The 21,425-nt window shown below is 37.7% G+C and overlaps 1 long non-coding RNA gene across 2 annotated transcripts in view; it reads left to right on the plus strand.

Moving 5' to 3' along the window:
• Positions 1-8,454: 8,454 nt before the first annotated feature.
• LOC129376124 (uncharacterized) overlaps positions 8,455-21,425 on the plus strand; it is a 90,369-nt gene continuing 77,398 nt past the window's right edge. Inside the window, exons 1-3 of one of the 2 annotated variants that reach the window (XR_008607716.1) lie at positions 8,455-8,558; positions 10,720-10,890; positions 20,552-20,627. This is a non-coding gene — a long non-coding RNA (uncharacterized LOC129376124). The remainder of the gene's footprint in view (positions 8,559-10,719; positions 10,891-20,551; positions 20,628-21,425) is intronic. The other variant, XR_008607715.1, reaches the window with a different exon arrangement.

A 21,425-nucleotide genomic window follows, 5' to 3' on the forward strand; every position in this document is an offset into this window, starting at 1 on the left:
GCTGCAATTTAGACTGGCAACTCACCACGACCGATTAGAGCCTGATCCACATTAGAGGAAGAGGCGCTAATCTGTCTATTGAGGCATTCTACCGTAACTTATGAACCAGACAGATGGGCAGATACAGATTTATACATTTGTCATTTTTATATTATGTCATTGTCATTTTTTGATTTAGGCTGAAATAACACATTTTTATGATTTTATTTATGTACGTTTTTTTAAAATAGGACCTTTATTTTTGAATTTAGGGTTTGTATCCCCAGGATACATTGCCAGTTTGGGTAGAAAAATTACACTTTTGGATGTTTGTAATAAGTTATGAAAGCAATGAATCTACTTTGTTTTTGTATGTTTTGCATTTCAAATTAAAAATAAAACCACAAATCAATATCAATTCAATTTGTGTAGCAGCAATTACTGAATGTCTCAAGTTAGTTAACAAAAAAATTAAATTCAACCCAATCATTCTTATTAAGCATACATGCCGTGGCAGTGGATAGGTAAACGTCTCCTTTAACGGAAAGAAACCTCCAACAGAACCAGAACTTGACCCAGTACAACCCTTAGAAAATCTGCACCGAAATACTTGAATTCTTACATAATAGACAATACATTGAAAAAATCCACATTTGAGGGTAAAATAAAGCTTAAACAACGTTTTAATAGTGATTATATGTAAATCTGAGTCAAAATCAAATTTGAGTGTAGCTAATCCTCTTTTGTACCCCAACTTGTGTTTTAGTTTTTTTATTTAAAAAATAAATGAATAACATTAGTCTTTTGATCAGCTTTGTTTTGCATGAAATATATCATATTGCTTTTGAAAAACACCCCTCTTCTGACATAGTTATGAGTTCTGAGTTAACCCATTTTAGTTGCTAAAAGACTGAAATTAGTCAGAAAATATTCATAAATGTGCATATTCAAGTTAGAATTTTAACAGATGTTGACTCCCATTTGAAACTTTTAAACTGTTTATTCCAAATCGCTTCCTTGCTGCATCACCTTCACTGGTTTGAACTATTTATGTTTTGTTGGGGAAAAATAAAGACCCTTCCACCCGTTCACTTGTAACATTTGTTGGACGTTTGAGTCTTTATATTGCCAGGATTGTGCCTCAACATAAGTCTTTGGGTTGCCATAAATGACATCCGTGGGGGACAACGACGTTGTTGACACTCCCATGAATGAATATGCAGAAGATGAAATTATCTCTCTGGGGTTCTAGAGAGAGAATTTGAATTACAAATTCTAATTTGGATCATTTTAATAACTGCTCCATTGTCTCATAATCCAACCTGAGCTTTATTATGTAGCAGAGATGTGGCCTAGAATCGTGTAACTCATTGTCTGGGAACATGTTTCACCTATTGTCATTAAAATTCAAGATAATGTAGCTTCTACTGGCTCATTCATTCGTAGTGTCCAACCAGACTGATCACATAGTTAGATTATTTTCTTCATTGTGGCACCTTCCCACACTGACGATAAGATCTGCCAGGAGCCCGAACACAATGTGCTCCTGTACTTAAAGATTAGAGAATAATTGATTTAGTGGATGTCGTTGCCAGGCTGCGTCGTTGGAAAAGGATGAAAAGCTTCGATGCACAAACATCTTTGCTAACTTTGATCAAATATTTGCTTGCTTTCCTCCCGCTGCAGATTTGCTTTTGTGTCGTTGCCTGGAGGAAACTTCTGATCACATTTGTTATGCATAAATATGCGACAACAGCAAGCCTGCACCCTTGATTTCTCAGTGCCTGATTCTGTGCTCGCTAATAATCACGTGTCTCTTATAAGGCACTAATATGTTGAATATGTAAAACAATTCCTCTTTTTTTAAATGTCTCCAGAGCCCGTCTTCATCCCGCATTAAGTGTGATTATAATGTGCTAATGGCATTGATTAACTGTTGTTTGAAGTCATTTTGTAACCACGCAGTTTTGGTAAACTAATTTGTAAGTATAAGTCCGATTGAGATTCGATTAAACCAAGAGGAAGCCCGTGTTTAAAAAAACAAACAAAAGTTGTTTACCTATTTTCTGACAAAACTAGGAAATAGATTAATCTAATTTTGTATTTATCTCTGGAAAAGCAAGTAATTTACTTGCAGGTAGACAACATGCAATATTAATACATATATATATATATATATATATATATATATATAGTAGATATATACATATATATATATATATATATATATATATATATATATATATATATATATATATATGTATTAATATTATAAATGATAGGATGACCCAGGAACAGCAATTGCTTCATTACATTTAACAAAAAGAAAATGTTCTAAAAAAGTAAAGTTTGGTTCCACCCGTTTTTTTCTTTATGTAAACCAGTATTTTTCAACTTTGACATTGAAGATTAATGTGTCTAAATATGCTAAGAATTACACAAGCTTTTAAATGGTTTCTGTCATGATCATCATCAGGATTTTGTATTTACTCAACTTGAGATGACTGAATATGCATCTGAGTTTTTTTATTTTTCTTGTGCTTAAGGAATGTTAGACGATCTGTCAAAAGAAAAAAAAAAATCAAAGCTGAAACCAAACTTAAACCTGCAAAATGGCAATGATCCAAAACATACCAGTAAATCTGTCAAGAACGAAAGTCCTCGAACATCTCACAGCTAAAAGTAAGGATCGTGTTGAACATTAGCTATCAGAAGATAAGGTGTCCTAATTTTTTCTTCCGAATAAATGATTTTCTAAGCATCTTTAACGATTATAGCTACATCTTAAGTGCAGTTAAATCACTCTCTTGATATGTGGACATTTCTTTTGAAACAACTGAACATATTCACATTACTATTTATTTGTCATTCCATAAAATTTATTATATTCTCACTAAATTTCTTGTCTTCAGCAGCGACAAAACAGTTTTAATTCGATGCAGCCAAGTATAAAATATTTTTGCCTCGTTTTTTTTTTTTTTTATAAACAGCTAATGTCCAAACCAATCTCCATCTCTGCTCCATCTCATAAAACATTGTTAATTACAGCAGAATCCATCAGTGAGGGAAACTAAATTACTGTCACTAATTACTTTTCATGGCAACTTATCTCCCGCAATAGTAAACCAGCAGCTCCAGTGATAATATGCAATCAGTTCATCTGCACAGATCAGGGTTCAGCAGATGTTCCGTACCTGGCGAGACGTGCACGGCAACAAACGGTGCCAAATTAATTTTTCTTGTGATTTCAGTTGGAGGCAGAGAAGGGGCCTCCATCGCGGCCCCTTTGGTGACTTGCTGGATGGCCATTACTAAATCTTCAAGCTCACGTGGGGGAAGTCATGATTGTGTGGCGAAGGGTTGAAAGGTTGAGATGCATCAATGGGGGTCAATTTTATAAAACGCAAGGGGGTCGGCATCAAAGATCGGTCCAGGGTCAAATCAGTAATGGGAACCATTTTTCATAAAAGTGCATTTCTCGGCCCAGTCTCTGAGGTGGGTGGGAGAGGGAGGTGGTGAACCGCAGGAAATGGCATTTCAATGTGTGTAACCTCTCGCCTCGCAACGTCCTCCTCTTGACAGCGAATGGCAGGTCCTTCTCATCTCTCTCAAGCTGCCTCGTATATCACTTACGGCTCCGGCCCACCTCTTCGTCCCACGAGACGGCGGAGCGAGCGAGCAAGAGGGAAGAGTGCAGGTGGTGTGGGTGAACTGCTCCTCAATCTAGCAGCTACTCAACAATCAACGAGACATCTATCACTGGCTCTGAAAGTAATTTTGAACCAACTGACACACATGTGCTTGCATCTTGGGCCTGCAATATAGATGGATTGTTGATGACTGGCGCTCAGCTGCCTTGAACACTTAAAAAAAAGAAAAGAAAAAGAAACTGGGCACATGGACTCCTTTTTGTTGTGAACGGCACAAAGGAATACTGCAGTGGATTCGCCCTCTTTAATCTTGACACTGTGACCACATGGTGGCACTAGCAGCCAAAACCAGTGAGACAAGAGGAGGTGCATGGAAATTAGGAGAGTAATATCTACCATAAACACTAACTTTAGGTAATATTAGGTGGATTCTTTTAAAAGAATGAACATAAACATGCTGTAAAACATGTTTCAGACTTTGCTGAGCTGTTGATTAGTGCTAAACATTTCTAGAAACTGAAGGAGGAAGGACTGATTCAGGTCACGTTTGAGCCTAAATGTTGCCGGCCAGAGAACAGCAGGTTAATTGAAAACATCTTCTCCTGGTGACCCGATGCACTGAGCAGGAAGACTTCTTGTCCAGTCCTACCGTCACTCTCCTGACTTGAATAATGTACCTTTGTATTCTTTCCCTCTGTGTTTAGATTTGTATTCAACTCATATTCATATCTCAATAGACAGATTCGCATTTTGTTGCATTGCAAGTAGAGAAGTATTTTATTGGGACTTTATCTGACAAACGCGTAGAAGCACTTAATTGTTTGTCATAGAGCGTTGGTGAACAAGCAGCATCACAAAGACGAAGGTGAGGGAGAAAGACGTGGAGTAATTTACAGCAGGATTGGGCTCTAAAACATTATCACATTTACGGCTACTTGGCTGTTTTGTTCAACAATTGAATTTAGGATTAAAACACACATTTGTGGGACTGTTTATTCCATTTTTCTTGTTGAATCTTTCCTTAAAATACTTCCATTATTTATTAAAATGTAGGATCTTGTCTATAAAGCAAGATAGATTTGTGCCATTTTGCAGAGGAATGTCACAAATCTGTTTTGCATACAGCTGTGCAAACATACCCCAACAGAAAGGCAGCTGTAATAGCAGAAAAAAAGTAATTTCACAGACTAAGTGTTCAATATAAAAACATGCATATAAATGTAAAATGTTATTCTCAAGGAATATCAATGATGTGGCAACGCATGAGATGATACAAGACGCAGCAGTTTTTAAATAAGTTCACTGGGCTTTGCAAAACCTTGAAGCCCTCATTACTTTCATTAGCCGTGATCCCGCTTTAGCAGCAGGAGCATTCTCAGAATCAATAATATGTTTGAAATGCCTCTTTTTGGGATTTCAGTAGGAAGATCATGTTACAAAAATATCATTGGAGCAATTGTAGTTTGGTTTCCATTGAGTCTCTCAAACCATATTACTATTTACTCTGTGTTTTAGTCAAAAGCTCTGCAAGACTGACAGATGGGTGGAATGACAAAAGATTATGAAGCCGTGGCTTTCAGGAATGCATGTAGTGAAGCCTCCGGAGGATTTGCTGCCATTTTCACGCATGGTTTGAGTCTGATTTTTCGTTCTTGACATTGGAAAACAAATTGCTTACACTCAGTATGTCATAATTATCACTGGGATACATGGTTTATACCGTGACGAATAAATGCATTAAAAAAATTACAGTGTCTCTGCACTGATGCTATTTGCCACAACGTGTTGCGTTATCTTAAAAGAAATTCAACCTATTTTCATGTAAATTATAGCCAATCTGAAAGATCAGAGCAGTTGCCAACAATTTTGAGCCCAACAAAATACCATCTGCTGAAAGTTGGTATTGAATTTGTCACAAGAGAAGTGAAAATAAAGCCAGGGAGATTTTAGACGTCTTTTCCAGTAAGGTTTGCCATTTTCTTGCTGACAAATCAATAGAATTGCATCAAAAATAAATGTCTTATGTTTAAACTTCTACTGATCAAATAGTTTCAGTCACTAAATGCTATATTTTCACTGTATAGGAGTGAAATGTCTTTTGAAGGTTCAGAGTTTAACTCTGAACTCAGCATAACTCAGCATGAGATAGAAAAAATAGTTCAAGCCTCCATACATGTTTTCAGAAACAATTTTTATTACCGTTCTTCATATCCGCCCACATTTTCTCTTTGCAGAGGGAAATAGTCCAAGAGTTCTAACCTTAATTTTCATTGGAAGCAAAACTAGCAAAAAAATCTAACTACTAAATGACAATTGGTAATTTTTCAAAGGATCGCTGCCTGAGCATGCAGCATGTATTTATTTCTCACCTCTTACCTGCTACATAAGAGCTCTAGAAAAGGAATCATAATGTTCATATTGCATATGTTTTTTCAGGGTTCAGAAATGTAAAAATAAAGCAATACTTTTAAAACACTTCTGGAAGTTATATACATAAAGTGTAAATTTTATCCGAACATGTAGTAACGCATTACCTTCTCTCAGTTTGCTTTTACATCATTGTGTGTTCAGAGAATCAAATCTCAACCCTCCCATCATTAATATGTTACCGTTTTATGCCCACTGTATTGTTTTTGTGTGTACCTCGTTTTGTTCCGGAGATTAGTCTAAAGCTGTTCCTCTTTATAAATATTAATTTGCCTCGTCTTCCTTTGCCAAAGCCTGAGGCGTCCGGCGCAGGTGTTATGTGAACAGCACGGCAGACGCCGAGCGAACCGCTGCATGTGCAGGAAGTCGTGGTAATGATTGCAGTCCCCAGTGCACTCTGGGTAATAATTATCCCTCGTTTATCATAATAGCAGGTAAACGCTCGTGCTCAGATGCAACGCTGCACCGAGTGAGGCACCAGCAATAGATCTGCACTTTGTTTTCTTTTGTCTTTTTCTGTCCATGTAAAGCAGCCATCTTGGGTTTATACACGTAAAATAAATACATAAGATCTCCTTAAAGTAGTTTTAAACTCTCCTTTTGCTGGTTGCATGAATATTATGTAATTATTACATAATTTCATTGCAGACGGGTGAGATTTCTGGTAATAGAGAATGACTTCTTGAGTTCTTTTGAGTCAGCTCATAGAGTAACATAAACACCAAACCCCAAGGCAAAGTTCTCAAGAAAGAAACTCTGAGCTGAAACAAACAGTTCAAATGACCTTTGAAAAGATCCCGATTTCTCAGTTCACCCGGGAAGAAGCAAAGCAAGGAGCAAAGCAGGGAAAAGCAGTCTATTTCAGCAGGGGATAAAAGTGGAATCCCTAACTGTGGTAATTGTGCTCCCTATTCAGCCATCCTCCTCCCAACGCTCTTTTTTTTTTTCAGCACTTTCTGCTCCATTTACGCGAGCAAGTTTGTCTATGTCGAAGAGGAGCAAATGCAGAAACGAGAAGATGCTTTTAAATCGACGTTTTCTAGTCATAAATTTATAGTACAGCTCTTCTGTTTCTCAAATGTTGCTTCGATATAGCAAATGAGTTGCACTGCAGTGTGAAGATTATTTGAACCACGAGGGCCTTTTATTGATGTCATCACAGCTGAAATCCTGGAAGAAAGTTTACAAGTGTATCTCACACGTTTACAGTTATTTACCAAAACCTTACGATCATTCATTCGTGTTGTAGAATCAAACAAACGTACAAAAACACATTGGAAAAACAAGAATCTAAAAAGTGTGGCATGCATCTTTGACACGCTATAACTTCATTCAGCCAGAAGTTAAAGACCAATCAATTGATAATCTGAAAAATGGAAAGAATGTCTTGATGCTTAATTCAAATTTTTTTTGTTGCTGCTGAAATCCAATATTTTTTGCCAAGTCGTTCGTACGTTGATACGACTAATTAAACCCGACTGCTATGAGACTTCTGTGGGAACACTTTGTGCATCCCCGAAGTGACCAGCATGTGCAGAAGAACGTTGACATCACGCATGCGGCACGCAGTTCATGGAAGTAAGAGTGGAGTGAGACGATTTTCTCACATAAAAACTTTGAAAACCATTTGAATTAGCACCACCAAAATTTGGTATGCAGTACCAAATTTTTGAGGGGTAATAGATCAGAAAAGGCCAGATTTAGGTAACTTTTGGCAAAAAAAAAGCAAATTTGTATTACAGTTGGTTACCTGCTGTGAGAAGGCAGCCAAAAACACACCTCAGATTTTTTAAAAGCAAAACATGTTGAAAACCACATTCTTATGACGCATTCACACAAAAAGTGTTAAAACGTGTCAAAAACCCATCCGATGCTTCAAGTTAGACACGTGTGCACTTTGAATGCAGATGCTTGACATTTTGCTAACGTTTCGCACAGAGTATATTGTGAAATACTCTGCATTTCACAATATTAAGTCTAAGTCTAGAATAGATTAGAATAGTCTTTTCTTAATCCCACAGTGGAGAAATTCACTTTTTACAACAGTACAATAATATAATATACCACACTGAAGATAAAAAATATCTAAAAATAAACCCACCTTAGCAATCTGAACTATTTTAATAACATACCCACAGATAAAAATCAAACTAAAGTTGCATAGAAGCTTGAAATCTGGGCGATTTTGAAATACAGAATAAACAGAATATCTTCTTATTCATGTTAATGACATTAACTCACATGCAGTGACATGATGAGAAATGGCAGTCTAACATGTTCATGAAGCTGCAGTTGTTCTACAGCGGTGAAATGAAGACGTTTGTCCTAATTATTAAGTTGGAGAACGGGGGCTGCACCTTGTTTGTTGGGGGTCCAAGTCTCTTCCTGGAATATCTCCGGGTTAGGATCAGTTGCTTGGCAACAGCGCTAATGGACGTTACCAGCGACTGGTAAACATCTCTCCCCAAATGTCAAAATGTCCCCGTTAATGAGAGGCAGCATGTGAGTAAGAGCTTTTTAGGACTTTTTTTTTTTTTTTTTTTTTTCACCTGGAGTTTTTCCACATCTGTCCGGTCGCCATTGCGTCGCCGTTATTGCCTCGCAGTTAACAAGCATGAAAAGCGGCACATTTCGGTTGAAAAGCGGCACACTTCGGTTGTCTAATAAAAAAAAAAAACTCAATCCACGTTCACGCGGTCGCGTCGAATCAGTCGCTTAAAGCTGAATAACTTTACAAGAGGCCCTTCTGGCTCAGCCGCTGCTGTGTGAAGGCATGAGGCAAATGCTTATTTGTGTTAAACGCGGTGCTACGACGGGGCATTTCTTGGCTCACAAATTTGATATGTAAAATGGCTCCACGTGATGCAACCAATTACATTTGCCGGTTAGCAGGCGCGCGCGCGTGTGCGTCTGAGTGGAATACGAGGCAGGGATGAAATCCAGGCGCCTCTCACTTGGGCCCTTATTAGCTATGCAAGGCTTTGAACGGGTCTTTAACCTCAGCATTTAATCATATAATTAACAATGATGGGGAGAAAAACGGCTTACACCGCCGTCCTACTCTAAACATTGTCCTTCAAAACATTGTCAAGACCTCATGTTTTCACAGATAGACATTTTTCCTGACCTTTAAGACATGGAGAGGCTTTTAGCTTTTCGGTGCCGATCTGAATTAATGCATTGTTGGGTATTCGGCTCTTGTGCGTTAACAGGTTTGGCATGCTGTGGCGATGTGTAGATCTGAGCAGTAGGACTCGGCGTTGCCTGTTGGGATAAGTATTTAGATTTTATTCACTGTCACATTTGTCCCTCCTCACTCTCCCCTCTGCTGGCTGATTACCTGCTGCTGGCATTTAAGGAGCGTTTGGAGGTTGCAGCCTCTCCCGCTCTGACGGGCCACACATCAAGCTGGATGAGAAGCTGTTTACAACAGCCTCATTTTAATTGCTCATCAAATTATTGGCCAACTGACAAGACATGGGGAAATTGCAATGGACATATGGATTCAGACAGTGACCATCAAACGCTGCCCCGACACTCATTTTAGCGGTTTTAACCGTTCAACTACAATTATTATCAATCAGTTTTTCGGGTTATTTTTGAGGTTGTATAATGTATTAAAATGTCAATCAACAGATTCCAGTTTTTCATCTTTCTTTTTTCCCTTTTTTACCAGAAGTTTGAAGGACGGTTTCATGTAAATATGAAACCAGCTGGTCAGAATTGATAACAAGATGATTCATTGAAGGCCTTGCAGGTTTGGCAGCATCATGCTGTTTTCTTTGTTTCAAAGTTAATAGAAATTGGGCAATTTTATTGTAAATTTTGCCAACACTGTATTCTCTGATTGCTCTCTGTGGGACGTTTGTTTTATAAAACGCTTTGAGTGAATGAATGAATAAATTAAGATTTAAGGAAAAGAGAAAAATGCATTTACTCATCAAAGTTACCTACCATTCCAAGTCTCTTAAATAAACAAGCTGTACAGAACATAAAGTATACCAATGCCTGCTTCTCCTCCCCCACCTGTTGCTGCGCTCTACCTTCCCGTGAACTGCCTCTTATGACTTTCCTTCACTAAGTTCTATTGGGATGTTTTTGGTTGTAAAACAACATGGATGGCCATGGTGGAAACTTCTCCCTCGCTCCCTCACAATGTGAAACCTCGGAGCCGTTTGCCTTCAAGCAGTCAACTTGAGCGTTCAACCGAAAGCCTCATGTTGTGTTTACCCTTCAGCGGAGGCGGGCCGATTACGGCGTACTTAGAATTTATTGGCTAATCATCTCTGAAAGCCTCGGCATCCGTCGTTTGCGCTAACATTTTCTATGATAATGACGCTTCCCCTCTGTTCTCCAGACTTTATATTCACCCATCAACTGAACTTATTTAGGCTGTCTCCTCGGGAGCGGGAGGGAACTCAGGTTTTAATTTGCCGGGAAGGGGGATGATTTGAGACGACCTTGGATGGGGAAAATGCAGTGTCCCGATAAGGACCCCGAAACTGAGAGTTGCTGGTTGTTACAAATGCCAGAACACAAAGCAACAGATCTGTCATCCATCAGAAGCATAAGCTATAAAGAAACTTGTCAGGTTGTACATTCAATCTGTACTCCTGCAACTGCTGCACTATATGTAATGCAAATATTTTATTTTTCTTTTAAGGTGAACGTGCAACTCTCATCAGTTTCCGATCGAGAAGTGAGCGGAGCTCATCTGTGACAAAGCTTAAGCTTTTTTGGAAAGACGATTTCTTTGGGGGAAAGCAACAAGAAAATCTCTGGAATCAACTCCCGAGAAAGTCTAAAATTGAGCGCCAGCACACCGTTTCCAAAAGTAAGACGTTTCTCCTTTCTTCTTCTTTTTTTTTTTGCTTTTAGACTTTAGCCTTGACACCAATTATCATTCAAGTACGCCTCTATGCCTGGAGATTGCTTTCAATCAGACTTTTGTGTAAAACTTTGATTGAAAGAAAAATGGGATGGCAGACATGTAATCTCTTCAGTTGGGGTCTCTTCCCATAATGCATCATGAATCATACCTGGTGAGGCAGCAGATTATCCAAATCTGAATCATCCAGTTTGAATCACCGCAGCCTATAGAGAATACATCATAATCAAAAAGCAAATGATTTTTTTGGGAGGGCGACTTTCGAGATGGTTTTGTAATACATCATGTTGACTCCTGATGTCTGTAATCAGTTGAGCGATAAAAGCCAGTTTGGCTAGGACAGGATGTACAGAGAGACGTTTCTGTGAAATGGAAGAAAAATCTGTGTGGTCGCTTTCTGTAGGATTTTTCTTTAACTGAGTTGAACTCAGTACTTTTTATTATAATATGTATATTTGTCAAAATAAAAAAGGGCAGAAGTTCTCAGAAGGAAAGCGGTTGTTTTCTTAACTGATCCCACACATGGATCGTGAACTGAACATCAATAATGAAAAGGCTTGACATCAGACAAAACTCATAAACTTTATGTAATAAATATAAATTCAAAACAATTGTCAAGTATGGAGGTGGAGCTGACATGATATGGGCTTATTTTAAACCTCAGAACCTCAGATCTCAAAAATGAAACATGTAAAGTTATGAAAAACTCCTTAAGTCTTGAGACTGTAATGCTGTACTGAAAGTTTTAGTTTATTACTTTTTAGTAATAAAGAAAAACAGTTTAGCAATTTTTCAAATAGAAGTAGCAGTTTTGAATCGAGCAAGAAAGGAAAACGTCACGATTATTCTTATTTGTGAATCAAAGTATGCATTATGTGAGTTTCAATGTACATACTTTTTAGAAAAAACGTACCATAAGAATTGTAAATTGAACTGAGCTGATCTGACCATTCCTTGTTCGAATCTCCATCCAAAAAATATTAACAAAAGGACAACCTGAAGACACATCGTCAGTGACATTAAAGCACCATAACCACCATGTTAAATACTACAATGTATGTACATCTATGTATTTAAACAGAAGTAACTATTACTGAATTAAAATGACTACTCTAGTCCACAATCTTCAATTTGGTTGTCCCTACTGCTTGTGCAATTTTTCTAACACAGTTTTTCTTTCCACTTAACTTTCCATTGATAGTGACCTTCTGATTCTTGTGTGTTTTACAACTGTGAAGTTTTCTGAGAAAATGATTTTTGGACTTCCATTAGCTATAATTAAAAATAAAATGGAAATTTATGTGTGCAATTACTCAATATTGAATTACTGAATATTACAAATATTGAGATTCACCTGCAGATCTGCTCAGCTTAGATTTTCTATTCGCCAAAAAGTATTTTTGAAGCAGATATGCTTGTTTGCTTTACCACAAAAGCCAAAAATGTGAAAGAAATCGACACTTTCAGCAGACTTGTCTTTATAGCATATAGTGCTTTAAAAGCTGGATCCCCAAGCAGAACAATCGCAGTGAATTTGGCCACCGGCTGGAGCAGACGAGTGGCTTTGTGTTCCCAACAAACAAAACGAGACGCATCTCCGTTTGAAACCCGGTTAACGGCGCCGTCAGACAACAAACAGAATATCAAATCTGACCTCTGAGGTTTGGATTTGTTGACACCTGGTTTTTCATTCTGGGAATCTTTAAGGTAATTGCTTTCGAGACGGTCCTTGATCCATTAACGCCACGCGCCGCTTCCCAAAGCTGGAAACATGATATGTATTTGACACATGTCCCCTTTTCATCTTGTTTTATGTCAGAGCTGCTTTTGTGATGTTGTTTATTTGGGGTAAATGTTACTTTTCAGTTGCAACCCTCAGGGAAGGCTGACTGCTTTGAAAGTCCACATTATGATTTTTCTCTCCAGGGTTCACATGCTTCATCTGCACTTATGAGCCAATCCCTTTTTTTAAAATATGTGTTTTACTTGGATAAGCTGGTAAAATAACGTTATAACGATATACATTTGTTGCCTCATATTGCGGCATACTCAATTTCTTTGTAATTACATCAAAGAAGCACAGAGATACAATATAAACACTGGGAGTCCAATTTAATATTCACTGAAAAATGACTTCCACTAAAGGGGAAAATATGCAACGCAGACTTTTTTGCTTCAGGAGATTTATGTAGAGCATAACTACTTCAAAACTTTTGTTTCCTTTTTTTGTATTTTTTGGGGGGATTTACCCTTTTGCACATCTTGTCATTTGCAGTTACAAATTTCTCTGTTTTGTGGTGGACAGTTTCATTACATTCTTATGAATTTATTAATCTGATACTCGTTCCATGTTTTCATTTGAATTCTACCACAGTTGAATGTTTCTCATATGATTTGCAACTGTGTCAGTTTCCTTTTTGACGTGATTAACTCAACAGTTCATGAAATACGGAAGCATTCAGGATACTGTTTTACTTTCTTAAATACGTAAACATTCAAGGTACTTTTGCAAAAGGGGTTGAACATTTGGTTTGGCTCACTTTCACACTGGGCCAAACCACTTGAAGAATATCCTGCACACGTATCTTAAATCCACCATTTAGATTAAGTTAAAATCTTTATTTTTCAAATTAGTTCAGTTGCCTCTCAGTCAACTCCAAATCTAGATTTGGGGGGCAAAAAACAAAAAACAAAAACGTGCTCTTGTCCTGTAGTATTTTTTTTTTTAAACTGTACTTCCACAAAGGATGTACATTTGGACACAGAACCTCCTGCTCTCTTTAACACAGGATTGATCCTTTCTGAGCACAAGGACAATAGCCTCCTCGGGCTGTGACTCATTCTTTCCAGCTGACTCTAATCACCAGCTAATTAATAGTTGATGTGCCAGCTTCCCAAAAACACAACTGCTATTAACCTGCGTGTGCTATTGATTTAGTCTTGCTTTAGGTGCTGAAGTGGACTCCTGTGGGCCAAACGCAAGCCCTAATATTGCGCTAAGGTGAAATCATAAAATCTTTACAAACATCCTGAATGGTTTTAGAGGAGACTGGGGGGCCTGGCTACGCAAAGTCATTTTGGTGATTTGGTGCTTTTGTTTTCTTATTAGAGCACATCTCTGCGGCCACTGTTTATGTCAACTCCCTTGTAAAATAGCAAAAGATGGAACGAACGTAAAATTTGTCCATAAAAATATACACAGTGGTCTTCAGTTTTATTGGCCCTCCTGGTAAAGTTGGAGAAAAGACTTGTGAAAATGAATTCACATGTGCTACAGGAGCACAATCTGAAAAACCGAAGCCTCCAATAAACTGGAGTATATTAAAAAAAGTAATGGTAGTTACAACCTTTTTAGAGCCAAAATTATAGAACAGTTCCATAAATGTAAGAAAATGCTCTTAAAAAGTATACATGAATTCTAGGTTGAGTCTTTTAGGATGACATAAAGTCCCTTTTTGGCACTCTTTAAATTGGACCAAACAGCAAAACATACATTTCAAGTCCGATTTGTTGCTCAGAAATGAATTAATAGAGAGACACCTATTAAAACATTCTCCATGTGCACAGTCAGAGGTGTATGTAGATTTCTTAATTTGAATAAAGTTATTGATACTTAATGAAAAACACCTCATATTAATTATTTTAGTATTTGACTAAGTGGAATTAGAAGACAAAGATTCACCTTTTAAGTTAACCAGCACACACTTCAGGCCTTACAAGCCCCTACTGGTCACTGTTAAGCACAGTGGAGGAGTAATGATGCTGAGGCCTGCTATCTGTTCCAACACATTCTCTTTCCTCAAATGCTAAATAGATATTTATCTTTTGACCAATACAGTAAGGCTTCTGACAAAAACTAATTGATTTTGCTTCAATGGAACCGTATCACTTCTGAACCATTAATTTTATTTATGTACATCTTTGAATCAAGAACTCAAAGAAAACCATGTAATTGTAATTCATCTGGACTGGCTTTGTCTAATTAGCTTTCTAGTTGCTAATCTGGTTTTGCTTAAACAGCTAAATGTTTTTCTTCGCACCATATTCATATCGCACTTAATAACAGACAGTCGTTAAATATGATGGGGATTGGAGTCCCTGGGACAGAACTGCTGCTTTGCTTGAACAATCATAACATCAGTTAAATAAGCTCTGCAGCTATTTGACAACCTAATCTACAGCTTTCATCAGGAGGCTCTTTTTTCTTTCTTTCCTCCACCCTCATTGCAACTTTTTCCTCCCTCCCCTCGCCCTCCCGCCGCCTTCATCTGCTCGGTTACATTAATAAATGAGATTTCAGAAGACGACGCATCTGCAGTTAAAGTACAAAAAGAAGAATCGCACTAAAACCATCTCCCCGACGACGCATGTTTCACAACTCGCAGAGAGGCGGCTGAATTAAGGCGTGATGCAAACATGGCAAATTGAATCAATTTGGCTGCTCTAAATAGATGCGATGCGCTGGCTCTGAATGCTTGAATGAATAAGAAAGAATTTCAGAGTTTAATGATGTTCTTTTTTTTTTTTTTTGCCAGTCCATTGCTTTTTTCCTTTTCTGAATAAAAAGTTTTGGGGAGATTAATCCGCACGACAACACAGATGTTTGAAAGTAAAGAAGCACGAACATCATAACATCCAGGCATGTCTGCGCGGGCCTTGGTAAATGTTAATATACTTGTTCACATCACGTAATGTTGTGAGCTTAAACTTCTATGTATTTTATTATATTATCATATGTGACTGACCAGAAAATGGCAAACTTTACATCTGAAAGACCCATCTTTGTCTTCATCTAAACAGAATTCATCTGGAGCCACAAAAGAAAAAAGGTATATGAATTTGAGTATCACATTTATTGACAGTTTTAAAGAACTATCATTGTATGGATGTTTTTAGATTTTAAAATAAAAGAAAACATTAGTTTAAAGGAGCCATTTTCTGTAGTATTAAAAATCTCTGGAAAACAATTTTGCAACAAAATATTCTTGCTTGATTGGAGTCATTTTTCTAAAGAAAATGCTATGAAAATATTGCAGGAACACATAATACTGACTTTAAGTCTGCCTGGTGTGTGCATATGAAGAAATATATTTTTGCTGCATAATTTCCTCTCGTCCTCTGCAGACTGGACTACTGGATCACTTGAAGATGATTTTATGCTATTATTTTGTTTAGGTTGAGTTCAGTTTTAGCTTTGATTGCATTTAGCATCAGACCAAACACGTCCTTCATTTGTATGCTGCGTCCACCTGCATCACTTGTGCCAAACTTTAAACATGACTCCTTTAACTTTCATTAACAGCTGGTTTTGATTGCAACTGTTAAACAAAAGCCAAATTATTTAGAGTGGAAACTTAATACTTGTCAACACATTTTCTCAACACGGACGTCTAATTCTTTTCCTGACTAATGCCGGGCCTGTCAGGTCAGGTGAACACCCATGTTGGTAGGTTAGTAGCAGCTGTGGAAGAATGATCCGTCATCCAATCAACTCGAGCAGCTCCCTCTGCCATGTTTGACAGTGGGAATGTTGTGCAATGTCAGCATACACCACCAACGTTGCATAAAAAACAGGCCTAGAAATGTCACACCTATGTCCCACATTGCACTGATTGATCTCTAAAATCCCCCAAAACACACAGAAGGTTGTTTAAAAAGTCGAAGGTGTATTAATACTCTTGCAAGGCAAGACCACAGCGGTAAGAAAATCTGTAAGCCAAACACTAGGGGACGTTTTTCACTAACAAGCCTGTCATCTCTGTTGACGTATTGATCAGGAGTCGCCTTCCTATTGTGCGGACGCTCTGCAGCACTTAAAGATGAACACAAAGCTTCGAGCGGTGCGGACACATTGACAGGCCCTGATTAAATCAGCAAAGGTGGCAGCATTGCTCATGACAATGATAAGACAGAGGGCACTTATCAAAGGAAAAAAAAAAAAAAAAAAGCCCAGTGTTGCTTACTTCCCCTCCAAGTAGACACTCATAGAAGCTGATGGAAGGAATTAATTTGAGCTCAGAAACAAAACATTTGTCATGAAGCTGAGCGGTCACCTAATGCAGAGTCCTGCATGTGAATAATTGTTTCCAAGCGTTATGTTTTGCCTGTCAGTCAGAGGTGCTCGCCGTTGGCTGTAATACATCTGAATTAGGCACCCGGCGGCACTCTGTCACGCACGCCCCGTCGTAAGCCGTTAAATACATAAATCGGGTTTAAATGAACACACACGCCAACTTGTCTTGCCTGGTTTGCAGGGTAATTCATCTTCCAACGCCACGATTCTGTTATGCAGTCAAATTGACAAGTAATCCATCGCTCGTGTCCTTGTTGTCGACGTTAAGGTCATTTCGGATTGTTGCGTTGAGTGAAAAGAATTTGCAACACTTCACAGCAGGAGACAAAACGCAGTACAAGCTATTCATATACAGTATGAGTGATATGGCAATCTAAATGTGCTCTTTTATATGGTCTTAGGTTCAGTTGGTGCACATGGGTTGATGCATGTGCACCAGCAAAGATTCGCCTTAATTCACAGTCAGTTTAGAAATCCTGCCGGTATGGCAACAAAACAGCAGAATCATGCATAAACCTGTCAGACGACAACATGTTTTTTTTCCGCAAAGATTTGTACCTATATTGAAGGTTAAAAGAAAAAAGAAATTTTGTGAAATGTTTGCATTTATTAAAGCGACTTTGTAGCAATGACAGCCATGAATATCCATGAGTGTGTCTCCGCAATCTTGGCACATCTGTTTGGCGGTTTATTTTCTCTCATTTTTCTCTGTAGATCATTTCAGTCTCAGTCAGTATGGACTGGCAGCATTCGAACACAAACACATTTTGCAAACGTTCAGTTGGATGTACGTCTGGGCTCTGGATTGGACATTTAAGGAGACTCGCAGTCGGCTCCCAAGTTGCAGTCATCTCATTCATCTCCGTTCATAAAGACCCAGTGTATTTGTTTCTATCTCTGTGAGGAAAAACCTCGGCCTTTGTGACCTCTGTCTCCATTGATACGTGTCTTTCTAACTGGTCAATGTCTGGTTCGGTTCTAGCCAAGTCCAGTGTGTTGCCTCTCCAGTGTTGTAGCTTAGCTGGCCTACCCTGTCAGCGTACTTGTTCGTAGCAGGTTGCTCCATCCAGTCGACGCTAAATAAGCTCTTCTGCCACAATTGATAAAGAGGTTTGGACCGATTTATTGGCACAGATTTTCTTAATTTTGGGAGATCAGTGGTCAACCGATACTTGTATGCATTGCCAATGTTATCCACCGATCTTATTTACCTCGGCAAACATCTAAAAATTAACCACCATCTTCGTCTGACTTCCAGGTCATGACTGGACATTTGACCACTTTGTTATCCGAGAATGGAAACCAGTACTGAGCAGATTCAGTGCCTTCATATAATCATAACATTTGTAAAAATTATCAGTTAATTTACATTTGTTTTTGTTTTTGTTTTTGGAAAGGCAACATTTTTTTAAAATGCTAAGTGGGAAAACTGTAAATGAGCCCTTTTTGGTGACACTGTAGGTGGTATATTGTTCACTTTGGATGCCGTGCTTAGAATTTGAATGGATCCTGATTCATTATAGTGAGTCATGGATCATGACTCATTATATTTTACTATATTTTTAAATAATTTAGGGAGAATGAGACCTTATATTTAACTAATCTTGCTATAAGGCATACTTCAAAGAAATCTTCAGAGAGATAAGAATCCTTTTTGTCTTAATCAATACACACCAGACACTAAGTAATTATTAAAAATGGATTAAAAGCTGTAATAACTAAAAAGGAAGAGGAAAGTATTACTGGTTAGTATAATAGTCACTAAATGTTCTTTAGTCTCCATATACAGATTTAATGGGAACAATAGAAAAGAGTCAAGCGGTGCAAATCTCTTGTTTCGGCACAAAGGCAACTTGCACAGTGTCATAATAAGACTTGTGTGTTGCATTTCTTTGGCCGTCACTCTTTATTAAAGGAGTGACTTTAAAACTCAGCAGCTAAGGCAGGCAGGGAAGGCCTTCCTTTCGTCAGACTTCCATCTGTAGCCACCATAAATGCTCTTTTTTTATAGAATATTTCAGTTCATGAAAATCACATCTGGCCTGGTCGTTTTTAAAGTCTGTAATATTCTGCCATAACCTTCTCCTCTGTGCTTTCTGGAGAGCGTTGAACAGAATCCACTGAATGTGCGAACAGTGATTTTCCTATTTAACAAAATAATTTCAGTCATTAAATACTGATCTCATACAACTTATTGTTATTCTTCTACGTTATTTCTGGATGTTGTTTAAGCATTAACACAGTCTCTGACCCAGATAGAATTAATTATTTTTTAATTAACATGTTTTTACTTATTCTTGGCTCAAAGAAAACTAAATAATTGAGTAACACTTATTAAAAATCATCTAGTTTCTAGTCTCGTCTTTCTTTCAAGCCTTTCCAAACTTTTAAGCAATTGCTCATCTGTCTAATTCACTTGCTTAACTGAGTTCATTTTAGCCCAGTGCTAAAATCAACTAACAGAAATGAGCTTGACCAACGAGTACAGATTTTGTAAAACAGTATAGTATCACGACGGAAAAGTAAACATTACTTACACAGTTTTTATTCTTTCCAGTCATGTTATTATTTTAAAAAAGTGATGATTGTTTCCATTCTGGGAGCTTATTATCTATCCAAATCTTCAAATATTTGGATTGTCACACAGGATAATTGACCATTTATCAGCAGCCATCATGATTGATTTCACATTTCCACGAGAAACATTATGTTTTCTGACTTCTTCTGTTTTGCGTTTCATATTAATTCTACCTATATAATATCTGTCTGTCTGTAGCTCTTTCAGTAAATGTTTGTCAAAATGACAAACATTTTTGAAAATAACATCGAAGCAGAAATCAAACACACAGCTCTTAAACGTTTTCATTGGCTATAAGCAGAAAAATCTAATGATTAACCTTTGGACAAACAGTTTCCATCTTGAATAATTTCACTGTTTGAAAGCTAATTTTGGACAAATGCTAATACCAACCCAGCAAAGCTTATTATTGTTTTATTTTTATTTATTTATTTATTTTATTTTTTTTACCACCGATGTAAGTAAGCTGTTACTGCTTTTTATTATTTCTCATTTTCTTTTAAAAACACCATTGTATTGTATTGTATTTATATATTAATTTTTCATTTTCGGGTATCGGTAAAGCAGTCACCCACCCCTAAAACACCAACAGATGATTAGAAAACAGAAGGATTTTAATGCCGAGATAAATCTAACAACAGAACTGAAACAATGTATGTGTATTAACTGTTTACGTGTCATAAACTTTATGTTTATTTACTCTCAGTTATGGGAATATGTGGTTTTTAAAATTTTTTAAAGCCATTTAGCTTAAATTAAAAATAAAATACGAACCGAGTGTCAAAACGGTCAGTGAAAACTTTAATTCTGCATTGCTGACAATATCTACAAATGAAACAATTCTGACCCTGTATTTGGGGAAATGGTTGCAAAGCCATTGTCCTCCACAGGCACTCGCATTATTTATTCAGCACATAGAAAAGGACACATATTGTCATGTTGTTTTTTCCCTACAGGAAAACTGCTGGCCTGGTCAAGAGCAAAACCTAGGCAGCTGTGGTGCAAATGAGTTCCTCCTGAAGCCAGTCTCAGGTCTCACAGCCTCACTGAATGCTCAGTTAGCTGAAATATATTCACCCTTTTTCTCTTTAGTGAATGCATAATCATCTAATCCTGCAAATCATAACTCCCCAATGCAGTAGCAAAGTATTTAAAACACCAAATCATAGTTTGTTGTTAGAATAAGGTAGAGTCTTGGCCCAAACCTTTTTATTATCTTTCAGAAATATTCAGATTTACTGACAGGCAGATTACTAAAAGGTTGCTTTGTTTACCTTTTCCCAGTAATAGTTTTCTTTGGATATTGTCAGGCATTCACAAAAGTTTATCATCCATCCCTGCAAAAGCCAGCATCTGCTCTTTCATTATCATCCATTCGACTTTGCCATTTCTCCTTGTCCATTCGACCACATTCTTTCCCTTAACCCACGGCACATAATATCTATCATCCACCATGCCAATGAGCCATGCAGTAAAACTGCCGGTCCTCATATTTATTGAAGCTAATCTCAAAGCCGTCAAGGTGGCCAATATAAAGGGGAATGATGCCTTTTCTTCTGAGACCGTGAAGGAGGCACCGGAGAACGAGTGGGAGGGCAGACCTCACGATGTCGCTTGGAGAACTCCTCACCTTTGCAGCTGAAGCGTAGTCGGTGGGCGGTTACCGTGGACGAGACGCAATAAATAAGGGTTAGATACCAGATATCAAGGTTAATCTGTTTATGCCCTTTGGTTTTTGTAAAGAGATGGCTTACTCGTCCTGTCAGATCGGCCCTTAAAATGCCTCGAGCCATTTAAATCGCTGTTTACTGTTGCACTACCCGGCTCAAC

This window comes from Poeciliopsis prolifica, unplaced genomic scaffold (assembly GCF_027474105.1).
Source record: "Poeciliopsis prolifica strain line A6 unplaced genomic scaffold, Auburn_PproV2 SCAFFOLD042, whole genome shotgun sequence".
NCBI lineage: Eukaryota > Metazoa > Chordata > Actinopteri > Cyprinodontiformes > Poeciliidae > Poeciliopsis > Poeciliopsis prolifica.